Source organism: Salmo salar, chromosome 08, assembly GCF_965601325.2.
Source record: "Salmo salar chromosome 08, fSalSal1, whole genome shotgun sequence".
NCBI classification, from domain to species: Eukaryota; Metazoa; Chordata; class Actinopteri; order Salmoniformes; family Salmonidae; genus Salmo; species Salmo salar.
In genome coordinates this window covers 37,501-50,000 of record NC_138298.1, presented here as the reverse complement: position 1 = coordinate 50,000, position 12,500 = coordinate 37,501, and positions in this window count along the sequence as shown.

Here is a 12,500-nt window from a genome sequence, read left to right as displayed (position 1 = left end):
AATGTCACCCCTGGTAAGCCAAATGCTACGGACACGTCCCCACCAAAACATAGTGCAATTTCTGAGAAGAAAAAACATAGAATATTTTCAGAGGATTTTTAAAAACTTCCATAAAACACTCATTCTTCATCCCACTGACTTGGGACCACAGTGGGGTGCTGAAACAGGTGTCCTGGGGGTGGTGATGGCCTTTAAAAGTATTTAAAACAGTTGTAAAATTTCACCCCTGGTAACCCAAATGCTACGGACACGTCCCCACCAAAACATAGTGCAATTTCTGAGAAGAAAAAACATAGCCGATTTTCTGACAAGAAAAAACATAGTCATTTTTCTGAAGATTTTTTGAAAAGCTATATAATTCCCTCTTGCTGTATCTCATTGAGTTGGGCCCTTAGGATGGTGCTCTAAGGGTGGGTATGGAGGTCCCTATACCCTCTATAAGTATTTAAAACCGTTTTTCAAAAATGGTTGTGGTAAGCCAGAATAAAACCAGGTGCCAGTTTGGACTTAGTGCAATTTCTGAGAAGAAAAACATAGAATATTTTCTGAAGATTTTTTCAAACTTCCATAAATCAGCCAGGCCGGCCCCCATTGACTTGGGCCCGTAGTAGGGTGCTGTCAGGGTGGGTATGGAGGTCCCTATACCCTTTAAAAGTATTTAAAACAGTTATAAAATTTCACCCCTGGTAACCCAAATGCTACGGACACGTCCCCACCAAAACATAGAATATTTTCTGAAGATTTTTTGAAAAGCTATATAATTCCCTCTTGCTGTATCTCATTGAGTTGGGCCCTTAGGATGGTGCTCTAAGGGTGGGTATGGAGGTCCCTATACCCTCTATAAGTATTTAAAACCGTTTTTCAAAAATGGTTGTGGTAACCCAAAAACATAGTGCAATTTCTGAGAAGAAAAACATAGCCGATTTTCTGAGAAGAAAAACATAGAATATTTTCTGAAGATTTTTTCAAACTTCCATAAATCAGCCAGGCCGGCCCCCATTGACTTGGGCCCGTAGTAGGGTGCTGTCAGGGTGGGTATGGAGGTCCCTATACCCTTTAAAAGTATTTAAAACAGTTATAAAATTTCACCCCTGGTAACCCAAATGCTACGGACACGTCCCCACCAAAACATAGAATATTTTCTGAAGATTTTTTGAAAAGCTATATAATTCCCTCTTGCTGTATCTCATTGAGTTGGGCCCTTAGGATGGTGCTCTAAGGGTGGGTATGGAGGTCCCTATACCCTCTATAAGTATTTAAAACCGTTTTTCAAAAATGGTTGTGGTAACCCAAAAACATAGTGCAATTTCTGAGAAGAAAAACATAGCCGATTTTCTGAGAAGAAAAACATAGAATATTTTCTGAAGATTTTTTCAAACTTCCATAAATCAGCCAGGCCGGCCCCCATTGACTTGGGCCCGTAGTAGGGTGCTGTCAGGGTGGGTATGGAGGTCCCTATACCCTTTAAAAGTATTTAAAACAGTTATAAAATTTCACCCCTGGTAACCCAAATGCTACGGACACGTCCCCACCAAAACATAGAATATTTTCTGAGAAGAAAAAACATAGCCGATTTTCTGAGAAGAAAAACATAGAATATTTTCAGAGGATTTTTAAAAACTTCCATAAAACACTCATTCTTCATCCCACTGACATGGGACAGCAGTGGGGTGCTGAAACAGGTGTCCTGGGGGTGGTGATGGCCTTTAAAAGTAATTTAGAGCCTTTTAAAAATGTCACCCCTGGTAAGCCAAATGCTACGGACACGTCCCCACCAAAACATAGTGCAATTTCTGAGAAGAAAAAACATAGAATATTTTCAGAGGATTTTTAAAAACTTCCATAAAACACTCATTCTTCATCCCACTGACTTGGGACCACAGTGGGGTGCTGAAACAGGTGTCCTGGGGGTGGTGATGGCCTTTAAAAGTATTTAAAACAGTTGTAAAATTTCACCCCTGGTAACCCAAATGCTACGGACACGTCCCCACCAAAACATAGTGCAATTTCTGAGAAGAAAAAACATAGCCGATTTTCTGACAAGAAAAAACATAGTCATTTTTCTGAAGATTTTTTGAAAAGCTATATAATTCCCTCTTGCTGTATCTCATTGAGTTGGGCCCTTAGGATGGTGCTCTAAGGGTGGGTATGGAGGTCCCTATACCCTCTATAAGTATTTAAAACCGTTTTTCAAAAATGGTTGTGGTAAGCCAGAATAAAACCAGGTGCCAGTTTGGACTTAGTGCAATTTCTGAGAAGAAAAACATAGAATATTTTCTGAAGATTTTTTCAAACTTCCATAAATCAGCCAGGCCGGCCCCCATTGACTTGGGCCCGTAGTAGGGTGCTGTCAGGGTGGGTATGGAGGTCCCTATACCCTTTAAAAGTATTTAAAACAGTTATAAAATTTCACCCCTGGTAACCCAAATGCTACGGACACGTCCCCACCAAAACATAGAATATTTTCTGAAGATTTTTTGAAAAGCTATATAATTCCCTCTTGCTGTATCTCATTGAGTTGGGCCCTTAGGATGGTGCTCTAAGGGTGGGTATGGAGGTCCCTATACCCTCTATAAGTATTTAAAACCGTTTTTCAAAAATGGTTGTGGTAACCCAAAAACATAGTGCAATTTCTGAGAAGAAAAACATAGCCGATTTTCTGAGAAGAAAAACATAGAATATTTTCTGAAGATTTTTTCAAACTTCCATAAATCAGCCAGGCCGGCCCCCATTGACTTGGGCCCGTAGTAGGGTGCTGTCAGGGTGGGTATGGAGGTCCCTATACCCTTTAAAAGTATTTAAAACAGTTATAAAATTTCACCCCTGGTAACCCAAATGCTACGGACACGTCCCCACCAAAACATAGAATATTTTCTGAGAAGAAAAAACATAGCCGATTTTCTGAGAAGAAAAACATAGAATATTTTCAGAGGATTTTTAAAAACTTCCATAAAACACTCATTCTTCATCCCACTGACATGGGACAGCAGTGGGGTGCTGAAACAGGTGTCCTGGGGGTGGTGATGGCCTTTAAAAGTAATTTAGAGCCTTTTAAAAATGTCACCCCTGGTAAGCCAAATGCTACGGACACGTCCCCACCAAAACATAGTGCAATTTCTGAGAAGAAAAAACATAGAATATTTTCAGAGGATTTTTAAAAACTTCCATAAAACACTCATTCTTCATCCCACTGACTTGGGACCACAGTGGGGTGCTGAAACAGGTGTCCTGGGGGTGGTGATGGCCTTTAAAAGTATTTAAAACAGTTGTAAAATTTCACCCCTGGTAACCCAAATGCTACGGACACGTCCCCACCAAAACATAGTGCAATTTCTGAGAAGAAAAAACATAGCCGATTTTCTGACAAGAAAAAACATAGTCATTTTTCTGAAGATTTTTTGAAAAGCTATATAATTCCCTCTTGCTGTATCTCATTGAGTTGGGCCCTTAGGATGGTGCTCTAAGGGTGGGTATGGAGGTCCCTATACCCTCTATAAGTATTTAAAACCGTTTTTCAAAAATGGTTGTGGTAAGCCAGAATAAAACCAGGTGCCAGTTTGGACTTAGTGCAATTTCTGAGAAGAAAAACATAGAATATTTTCTGAAGATTTTTTCAAACTTCCATAAATCAGCCAGGCCGGCCCCCATTGACTTGGGCCCGTAGTAGGGTGCTGTCAGGGTGGGTATGGAGGTCCCTATACCCTTTAAAAGTATTTAAAACAGTTATAAAATTTCACCCCTGGTAACCCAAATGCTACGGACACGTCCCCACCAAAACATAGAATATTTTCTGAAGATTTTTTGAAAAGCTATATAATTCCCTCTTGCTGTATCTCATTGAGTTGGGCCCTTAGGATGGTGCTCTAAGGGTGGGTATGGAGGTCCCTATACCCTCTATAAGTATTTAAAACCGTTTTTCAAAAATGGTTGTGGTAACCCAAAAACATAGTGCAATTTCTGAGAAGAAAAACATAGCCGATTTTCTGAGAAGAAAAACATAGAATATTTTCTGAAGATTTTTTCAAACTTCCATAAATCAGCCAGGCCGGCCCCCATTGACTTGGGCCCGTAGTAGGGTGCTGTCAGGGTGGGTATGGAGGTCCCTATACCCTTTAAAAGTATTTAAAACAGTTATAAAATTTCACCCCTGGTAACCCAAATGCTACGGACACGTCCCCACCAAAACATAGAATATTTTCTGAGAAGAAAAAACATAGCCGATTTTCTGAGAAGAAAAACATAGAATATTTTCAGAGGATTTTTAAAAACTTCCATAAAACACTCATTCTTCATCCCACTGACATGGGACAGCAGTGGGGTGCTGAAACAGGTGTCCTGGGGGTGGTGATGGCCTTTAAAAGTAATTTAGAGCCTTTTAAAAATGTCACCCCTGGTAAGCCAAATGCTACGGACACGTCCCCACCAAAACATAGTGCAATTTCTGAGAAGAAAAAACATAGAATATTTTCAGAGGATTTTTAAAAACTTCCATAAAACACTCATTCTTCATCCCACTGACTTGGGACCACAGTGGGGTGCTGAAACAGGTGTCCTGGGGGTGGTGATGGCCTTTAAAAGTATTTAAAACAGTTGTAAAATTTCACCCCTGGTAACCCAAATGCTACGGACACGTCCCCACCAAAACATAGTGCAATTTCTGAGAAGAAAAAACATAGCCGATTTTCTGACAAGAAAAAACATAGTCATTTTTCTGAAGATTTTTTGAAAAGCTATATAATTCCCTCTTGCTGTATCTCATTGAGTTGGGCCCTTAGGATGGTGCTCTAAGGGTGGGTATGGAGGTCCCTATACCCTCTATAAGTATTTAAAACCGTTTTTCAAAAATGGTTGTGGTAAGCCAGAATAAAACCAGGTGCCAGTTTGGACTTAGTGCAATTTCTGAGAAGAAAAACATAGAATATTTTCTGAAGATTTTTTCAAACTTCCATAAATCAGCCAGGCCGGCCCCCATTGACTTGGGCCCGTAGTAGGGTGCTGTCAGGGTGGGTATGGAGGTCCCTATACCCTTTAAAAGTATTTAAAACAGTTATAAAATTTCACCCCTGGTAACCCAAATGCTACGGACACGTCCCCACCAAAACATAGAATATTTTCTGAAGATTTTTTGAAAAGCTATATAATTCCCTCTTGCTGTATCTCATTGAGTTGGGCCCTTAGGATGGTGCTCTAAGGGTGGGTATGGAGGTCCCTATACCCTCTATAAGTATTTAAAACCGTTTTTCAAAAATGGTTGTGGTAACCCAAAAACATAGTGCAATTTCTGAGAAGAAAAACATAGCCGATTTTCTGAGAAGAAAAACATAGAATATTTTCTGAAGATTTTTTCAAACTTCCATAAATCAGCCAGGCCGGCCCCCATTGACTTGGGCCCGTAGTAGGGTGCTGTCAGGGTGGGTATGGAGGTCCCTATACCCTTTAAAAGTATTTAAAACAGTTATAAAATTTCACCCCTGGTAACCCAAATGCTACGGACACGTCCCCACCAAAACATAGAATATTTTCTGAAGATTTTTTGAAAAGCTATATAATTCCCTCTTGCTGTATCTCATTGAGTTGGGCCCTTAGGATGGTGCTCTAAGGGTGGGTATGGAGGTCCCTATACCCTCTATAAGTATTTAAAACCGTTTTTCAAAAATGGTTGTGGTAACCCAAAAACATAGTGCAATTTCTGAGAAGAAAAACATAGCCGATTTTCTGAGAAGAAAAACATAGAATATTTTCTGAAGATTTTTTCAAACTTCCATAAATCAGCCAGGCCGGCCCCCATTGACTTGGGCCCGTAGTAGGGTGCTGTCAGGGTGGGTATGGAGGTCCCTATACCCTTTAAAAGTATTTAAAACAGTTATAAAATTTCACCCCTGGTAACCCAAATGCTACGGACACGTCCCCACCAAAACATAGAATATTTTCTGAGAAGAAAAAACATAGCCGATTTTCTGAGAAGAAAAACATAGAATATTTTCAGAGGATTTTTAAAAACTTCCATAAAACACTCATTCTTCATCCCACTGACATGGGACAGCAGTGGGGTGCTGAAACAGGTGTCCTGGGGGTGGTGATGGCCTTTAAAAGTAATTTAGAGCCTTTTAAAAATGTCACCCCTGGTAAGCCAAATGCTACGGACACGTCCCCACCAAAACATAGTGCAATTTCTGAGAAGAAAAAACATAGAATATTTTCAGAGGATTTTTAAAAACTTCCATAAAACACTCATTCTTCATCCCACTGACTTGGGACCACAGTGGGGTGCTGAAACAGGTGTCCTGGGGGTGGTGATGGCCTTTAAAAGTATTTAAAACAGTTGTAAAATTTCACCCCTGGTAACCCAAATGCTACGGACACGTCCCCACCAAAACATAGTGCAATTTCTGAGAAGAAAAAACATAGCCGATTTTCTGACAAGAAAAAACATAGTCATTTTTCTGAAGATTTTTTGAAAAGCTATATAATTCCCTCTTGCTGTATCTCATTGAGTTGGGCCCTTAGGATGGTGCTCTAAGGGTGGGTATGGAGGTCCCTATACCCTCTATAAGTATTTAAAACCGTTTTTCAAAAATGGTTGTGGTAAGCCAGAATAAAACCAGGTGCCAGTTTGGACTTAGTGCAATTTCTGAGAAGAAAAACATAGAATATTTTCTGAAGATTTTTTCAAACTTCCATAAATCAGCCAGGCCGGCCCCCATTGACTTGGGCCCGTAGTAGGGTGCTGTCAGGGTGGGTATGGAGGTCCCTATACCCTTTAAAAGTATTTAAAACAGTTATAAAATTTCACCCCTGGTAACCCAAATGCTACGGACACGTCCCCACCAAAACATAGAATATTTTCTGAAGATTTTTTGAAAAGCTATATAATTCCCTCTTGCTGTATCTCATTGAGTTGGGCCCTTAGGATGGTGCTCTAAGGGTGGGTATGGAGGTCCCTATACCCTCTATAAGTATTTAAAACCGTTTTTCAAAAATGGTTGTGGTAACCCAAAAACATAGTGCAATTTCTGAGAAGAAAAACATAGCCGATTTTCTGAGAAGAAAAACATAGAATATTTTCTGAAGATTTTTTCAAACTTCCATAAATCAGCCAGGCCGGCCCCCATTGACTTGGGCCCGTAGTAGGGTGCTGTCAGGGTGGGTATGGAGGTCCCTATACCCTTTAAAAGTATTTAAAACAGTTATAAAATTTCACCCCTGGTAACCCAAATGCTACGGACACGTCCCCACCAAAACATAGAATATTTTCTGAGAAGAAAAAACATAGCCGATTTTCTGAGAAGAAAAACATAGAATATTTTCAGAGGATTTTTAAAAACTTCCATAAAACACTCATTCTTCATCCCACTGACATGGGACAGCAGTGGGGTGCTGAAACAGGTGTCCTGGGGGTGGTGATGGCCTTTAAAAGTAATTTAGAGCCTTTTAAAAATGTCACCCCTGGTAAGCCAAATGCTACGGACACGTCCCCACCAAAACATAGTGCAATTTCTGAGAAGAAAAAACATAGAATATTTTCAGAGGATTTTTAAAAACTTCCATAAAACACTCATTCTTCATCCCACTGACTTGGGACCACAGTGGGGTGCTGAAACAGGTGTCCTGGGGGTGGTGATGGCCTTTAAAAGTATTTAAAACAGTTGTAAAATTTCACCCCTGGTAACCCAAATGCTACGGACACGTCCCCACCAAAACATAGTGCAATTTCTGAGAAGAAAAAACATAGCCGATTTTCTGACAAGAAAAAACATAGTCATTTTTCTGAAGATTTTTTGAAAAGCTATATAATTCCCTCTTGCTGTATCTCATTGAGTTGGGCCCTTAGGATGGTGCTCTAAGGGTGGGTATGGAGGTCCCTATACCCTCTATAAGTATTTAAAACCGTTTTTCAAAAATGGTTGTGGTAAGCCAGAATAAAACCAGGTGCCAGTTTGGACTTAGTGCAATTTCTGAGAAGAAAAACATAGAATATTTTCTGAAGATTTTTTCAAACTTCCATAAATCAGCCAGGCCGGCCCCCATTGACTTGGGCCCGTAGTAGGGTGCTGTCAGGGTGGGTATGGAGGTCCCTATACCCTTTAAAAGTATTTAAAACAGTTATAAAATTTCACCCCTGGTAACCCAAATGCTACGGACACGTCCCCACCAAAACATAGAATATTTTCTGAAGATTTTTTGAAAAGCTATATAATTCCCTCTTGCTGTATCTCATTGAGTTGGGCCCTTAGGATGGTGCTCTAAGGGTGGGTATGGAGGTCCCTATACCCTCTATAAGTATTTAAAACCGTTTTTCAAAAATGGTTGTGGTAACCCAAAAACATAGTGCAATTTCTGAGAAGAAAAACATAGCCGATTTTCTGAGAAGAAAAACATAGAATATTTTCTGAAGATTTTTTCAAACTTCCATAAATCAGCCAGGCCGGCCCCCATTGACTTGGGCCCGTAGTAGGGTGCTGTCAGGGTGGGTATGGAGGTCCCTATACCCTTTAAAAGTATTTAAAACAGTTATAAAATTTCACCCCTGGTAACCCAAATGCTACGGACACGTCCCCACCAAAACATAGAATATTTTCTGAGAAGAAAAAACATAGCCGATTTTCTGAGAAGAAAAACATAGAATATTTTCAGAGGATTTTTAAAAACTTCCATAAAACACTCATTCTTCATCCCACTGACATGGGACAGCAGTGGGGTGCTGAAACAGGTGTCCTGGGGGTGGTGATGGCCTTTAAAAGTAATTTAGAGCCTTTTAAAAATGTCACCCCTGGTAAGCCAAATGCTACGGACACGTCCCCACCAAAACATAGTGCAATTTCTGAGAAGAAAAAACATAGAATATTTTCAGAGGATTTTTAAAAACTTCCATAAAACACTCATTCTTCATCCCACTGACTTGGGACCACAGTGGGGTGCTGAAACAGGTGTCCTGGGGGTGGTGATGGCCTTTAAAAGTATTTAAAACAGTTGTAAAATTTCACCCCTGGTAACCCAAATGCTACGGACACGTCCCCACCAAAACATAGTGCAATTTCTGAGAAGAAAAAACATAGCCGATTTTCTGACAAGAAAAAACATAGTCATTTTTCTGAAGATTTTTTGAAAAGCTATATAATTCCCTCTTGCTGTATCTCATTGAGTTGGGCCCTTAGGATGGTGCTCTAAGGGTGGGTATGGAGGTCCCTATACCCTCTATAAGTATTTAAAACCGTTTTTCAAAAATGGTTGTGGTAAGCCAGAATAAAACCAGGTGCCAGTTTGGACTTAGTGCAATTTCTGAGAAGAAAAACATAGAATATTTTCTGAAGATTTTTTCAAACTTCCATAAATCAGCCAGGCCGGCCCCCATTGACTTGGGCCCGTAGTAGGGTGCTGTCAGGGTGGGTATGGAGGTCCCTATACCCTTTAAAAGTATTTAAAACAGTTATAAAATTTCACCCCTGGTAACCCAAATGCTACGGACACGTCCCCACCAAAACATAGAATATTTTCTGAAGATTTTTTGAAAAGCTATATAATTCCCTCTTGCTGTATCTCATTGAGTTGGGCCCTTAGGATGGTGCTCTAAGGGTGGGTATGGAGGTCCCTATACCCTCTATAAGTATTTAAAACCGTTTTTCAAAAATGGTTGTGGTAACCCAAAAACATAGTGCAATTTCTGAGAAGAAAAACATAGCCGATTTTCTGAGAAGAAAAACATAGAATATTTTCTGAAGATTTTTTCAAACTTCCATAAATCAGCCAGGCCGGCCCCCATTGACTTGGGCCCGTAGTAGGGTGCTGTCAGGGTGGGTATGGAGGTCCCTATACCCTTTAAAAGTATTTAAAACAGTTATAAAATTTCACCCCTGGTAACCCAAATGCTACGGACACGTCCCCACCAAAACATAGAATATTTTCTGAGAAGAAAAAACATAGCCGATTTTCTGAGAAGAAAAACATAGAATATTTTCAGAGGATTTTTAAAAACTTCCATAAAACACTCATTCTTCATCCCACTGACATGGGACAGCAGTGGGGTGCTGAAACAGGTGTCCTGGGGGTGGTGATGGCCTTTAAAAGTAATTTAGAGCCTTTTAAAAATGTCACCCCTGGTAAGCCAAATGCTACGGACACGTCCCCACCAAAACATAGTGCAATTTCTGAGAAGAAAAAACATAGAATATTTTCAGAGGATTTTTAAAAACTTCCATAAAACACTCATTCTTCATCCCACTGACTTGGGACCACAGTGGGGTGCTGAAACAGGTGTCCTGGGGGTGGTGATGGCCTTTAAAAGTATTTAAAACAGTTGTAAAATTTCACCCCTGGTAACCCAAATGCTACGGACACGTCCCCACCAAAACATAGTGCAATTTCTGAGAAGAAAAAACATAGCCGATTTTCTGACAAGAAAAAACATAGTCATTTTTCTGAAGATTTTTTGAAAAGCTATATAATTCCCTCTTGCTGTATCTCATTGAGTTGGGCCCTTAGGATGGTGCTCTAAGGGTGGGTATGGAGGTCCCTATACCCTCTATAAGTATTTAAAACCGTTTTTCAAAAATGGTTGTGGTAAGCCAGAATAAAACCAGGTGCCAGTTTGGACTTAGTGCAATTTCTGAGAAGAAAAACATAGAATATTTTCTGAAGATTTTTTCAAACTTCCATAAATCAGCCAGGCCGGCCCCCATTGACTTGGGCCCGTAGTAGGGTGCTGTCAGGGTGGGTATGGAGGTCCCTATACCCTTTAAAAGTATTTAAAACAGTTATAAAATTTCACCCCTGGTAACCCAAATGCTACGGACACGTCCCCACCAAAACATAGAATATTTTCTGAAGATTTTTTGAAAAGCTATATAATTCCCTCTTGCTGTATCTCATTGAGTTGGGCCCTTAGGATGGTGCTCTAAGGGTGGGTATGGAGGTCCCTATACCCTCTATAAGTATTTAAAACCGTTTTTCAAAAATGGTTGTGGTAACCCAAAAACATAGTGCAATTTCTGAGAAGAAAAACATAGCCGATTTTCTGAGAAGAAAAACATAGAATATTTTCTGAAGATTTTTTCAAACTTCCATAAATCAGCCAGGCCGGCCCCCATTGACTTGGGCCCGTAGTAGGGTGCTGTCAGGGTGGGTATGGAGGTCCCTATACCCTTTAAAAGTATTTAAAACAGTTATAAAATTTCACCCCTGGTAACCCAAATGCTACGGACACGTCCCCACCAAAACATAGAATATTTTCTGAGAAGAAAAAACATAGCCGATTTTCTGAGAAGAAAAACATAGAATATTTTCAGAGGATTTTTAAAAACTTCCATAAAACACTCATTCTTCATCCCACTGACATGGGACAGCAGTGGGGTGCTGAAACAGGTGTCCTGGGGGTGGTGATGGCCTTTAAAAGTAATTTAGAGCCTTTTAAAAATGTCACCCCTGGTAAGCCAAATGCTACGGACACGTCCCCACCAAAACATAGTGCAATTTCTGAGAAGAAAAAACATAGAATATTTTCAGAGGATTTTTAAAAACTTCCATAAAACACTCATTCTTCATCCCACTGACTTGGGACCACAGTGGGGTGCTGAAACAGGTGTCCTGGGGGTGGTGATGGCCTTTAAAAGTATTTAAAACAGTTGTAAAATTTCACCCCTGGTAACCCAAATGCTACGGACACGTAGATTTTTTGAAAAGCTATATAATTCCCTCTTGCTGTATCTCATTGAGTTGGGCCCTTAGGATGGTGCTCTAAGGGTGGGTATGGAGGTCCCTATACCCTCTATAAGTATTTAAAACCGTTTTTCAAAAATGGTTGTGGTAACCCAAAATAAAACCAGGTGCCCGTTTGGACTTAGTGCAATTTCTGAGAAGAAAAACATAGAATATTTTCTGAAGATTTTTTCAAACTTCCATAAATCAGCCAGGCCGGCCCCCATTGACTTGGGCCCGTAGTAGGGTGCTGTCAGGGTGGGTATGGAGGTCCCTATACCCTTTAAAAGTATTTAAAACCGTTTTTAAAAAATGGTCCTGGTAACCCAAAATAAAACCAGGTGCCCGTTTGGACTTAGTCTCTGAAGCGAACTGAAAAGTTGGCACTTTGTAACTTTTTTGACCAAAATCTGAAATTTTCAAATAATGATTAAAAATACTTCCTGAGGGGCTAGAGTTCCCAAATTTTGGCTCATAACCTCTCTCGTGATGGGTAACAATTATCCCCTGTTTATAAAATGTCGCATCTACAGTAACTATTTTTTTCTGTTCCGGGAACTTTTTTCCGAAAACTTCAAACTCGATTTTCTATTATAAATTTTTATGGAAAAACGGTTTAAATTATATGGAAATGTTCGTTTATATGTGCCATTTCGTGCAAAAAAAACCCCATCAGGATTGGAGTTGTACTTTTCGATTTATTCAAGTTTAAAGTGTTTTTTTTATGGTCCGGATTTTCATACGGGAGAACGGGGAAAAAAATATACTGTGTGAGTAACACAGTGAAGATCGGTAAATTCCGTATTCCC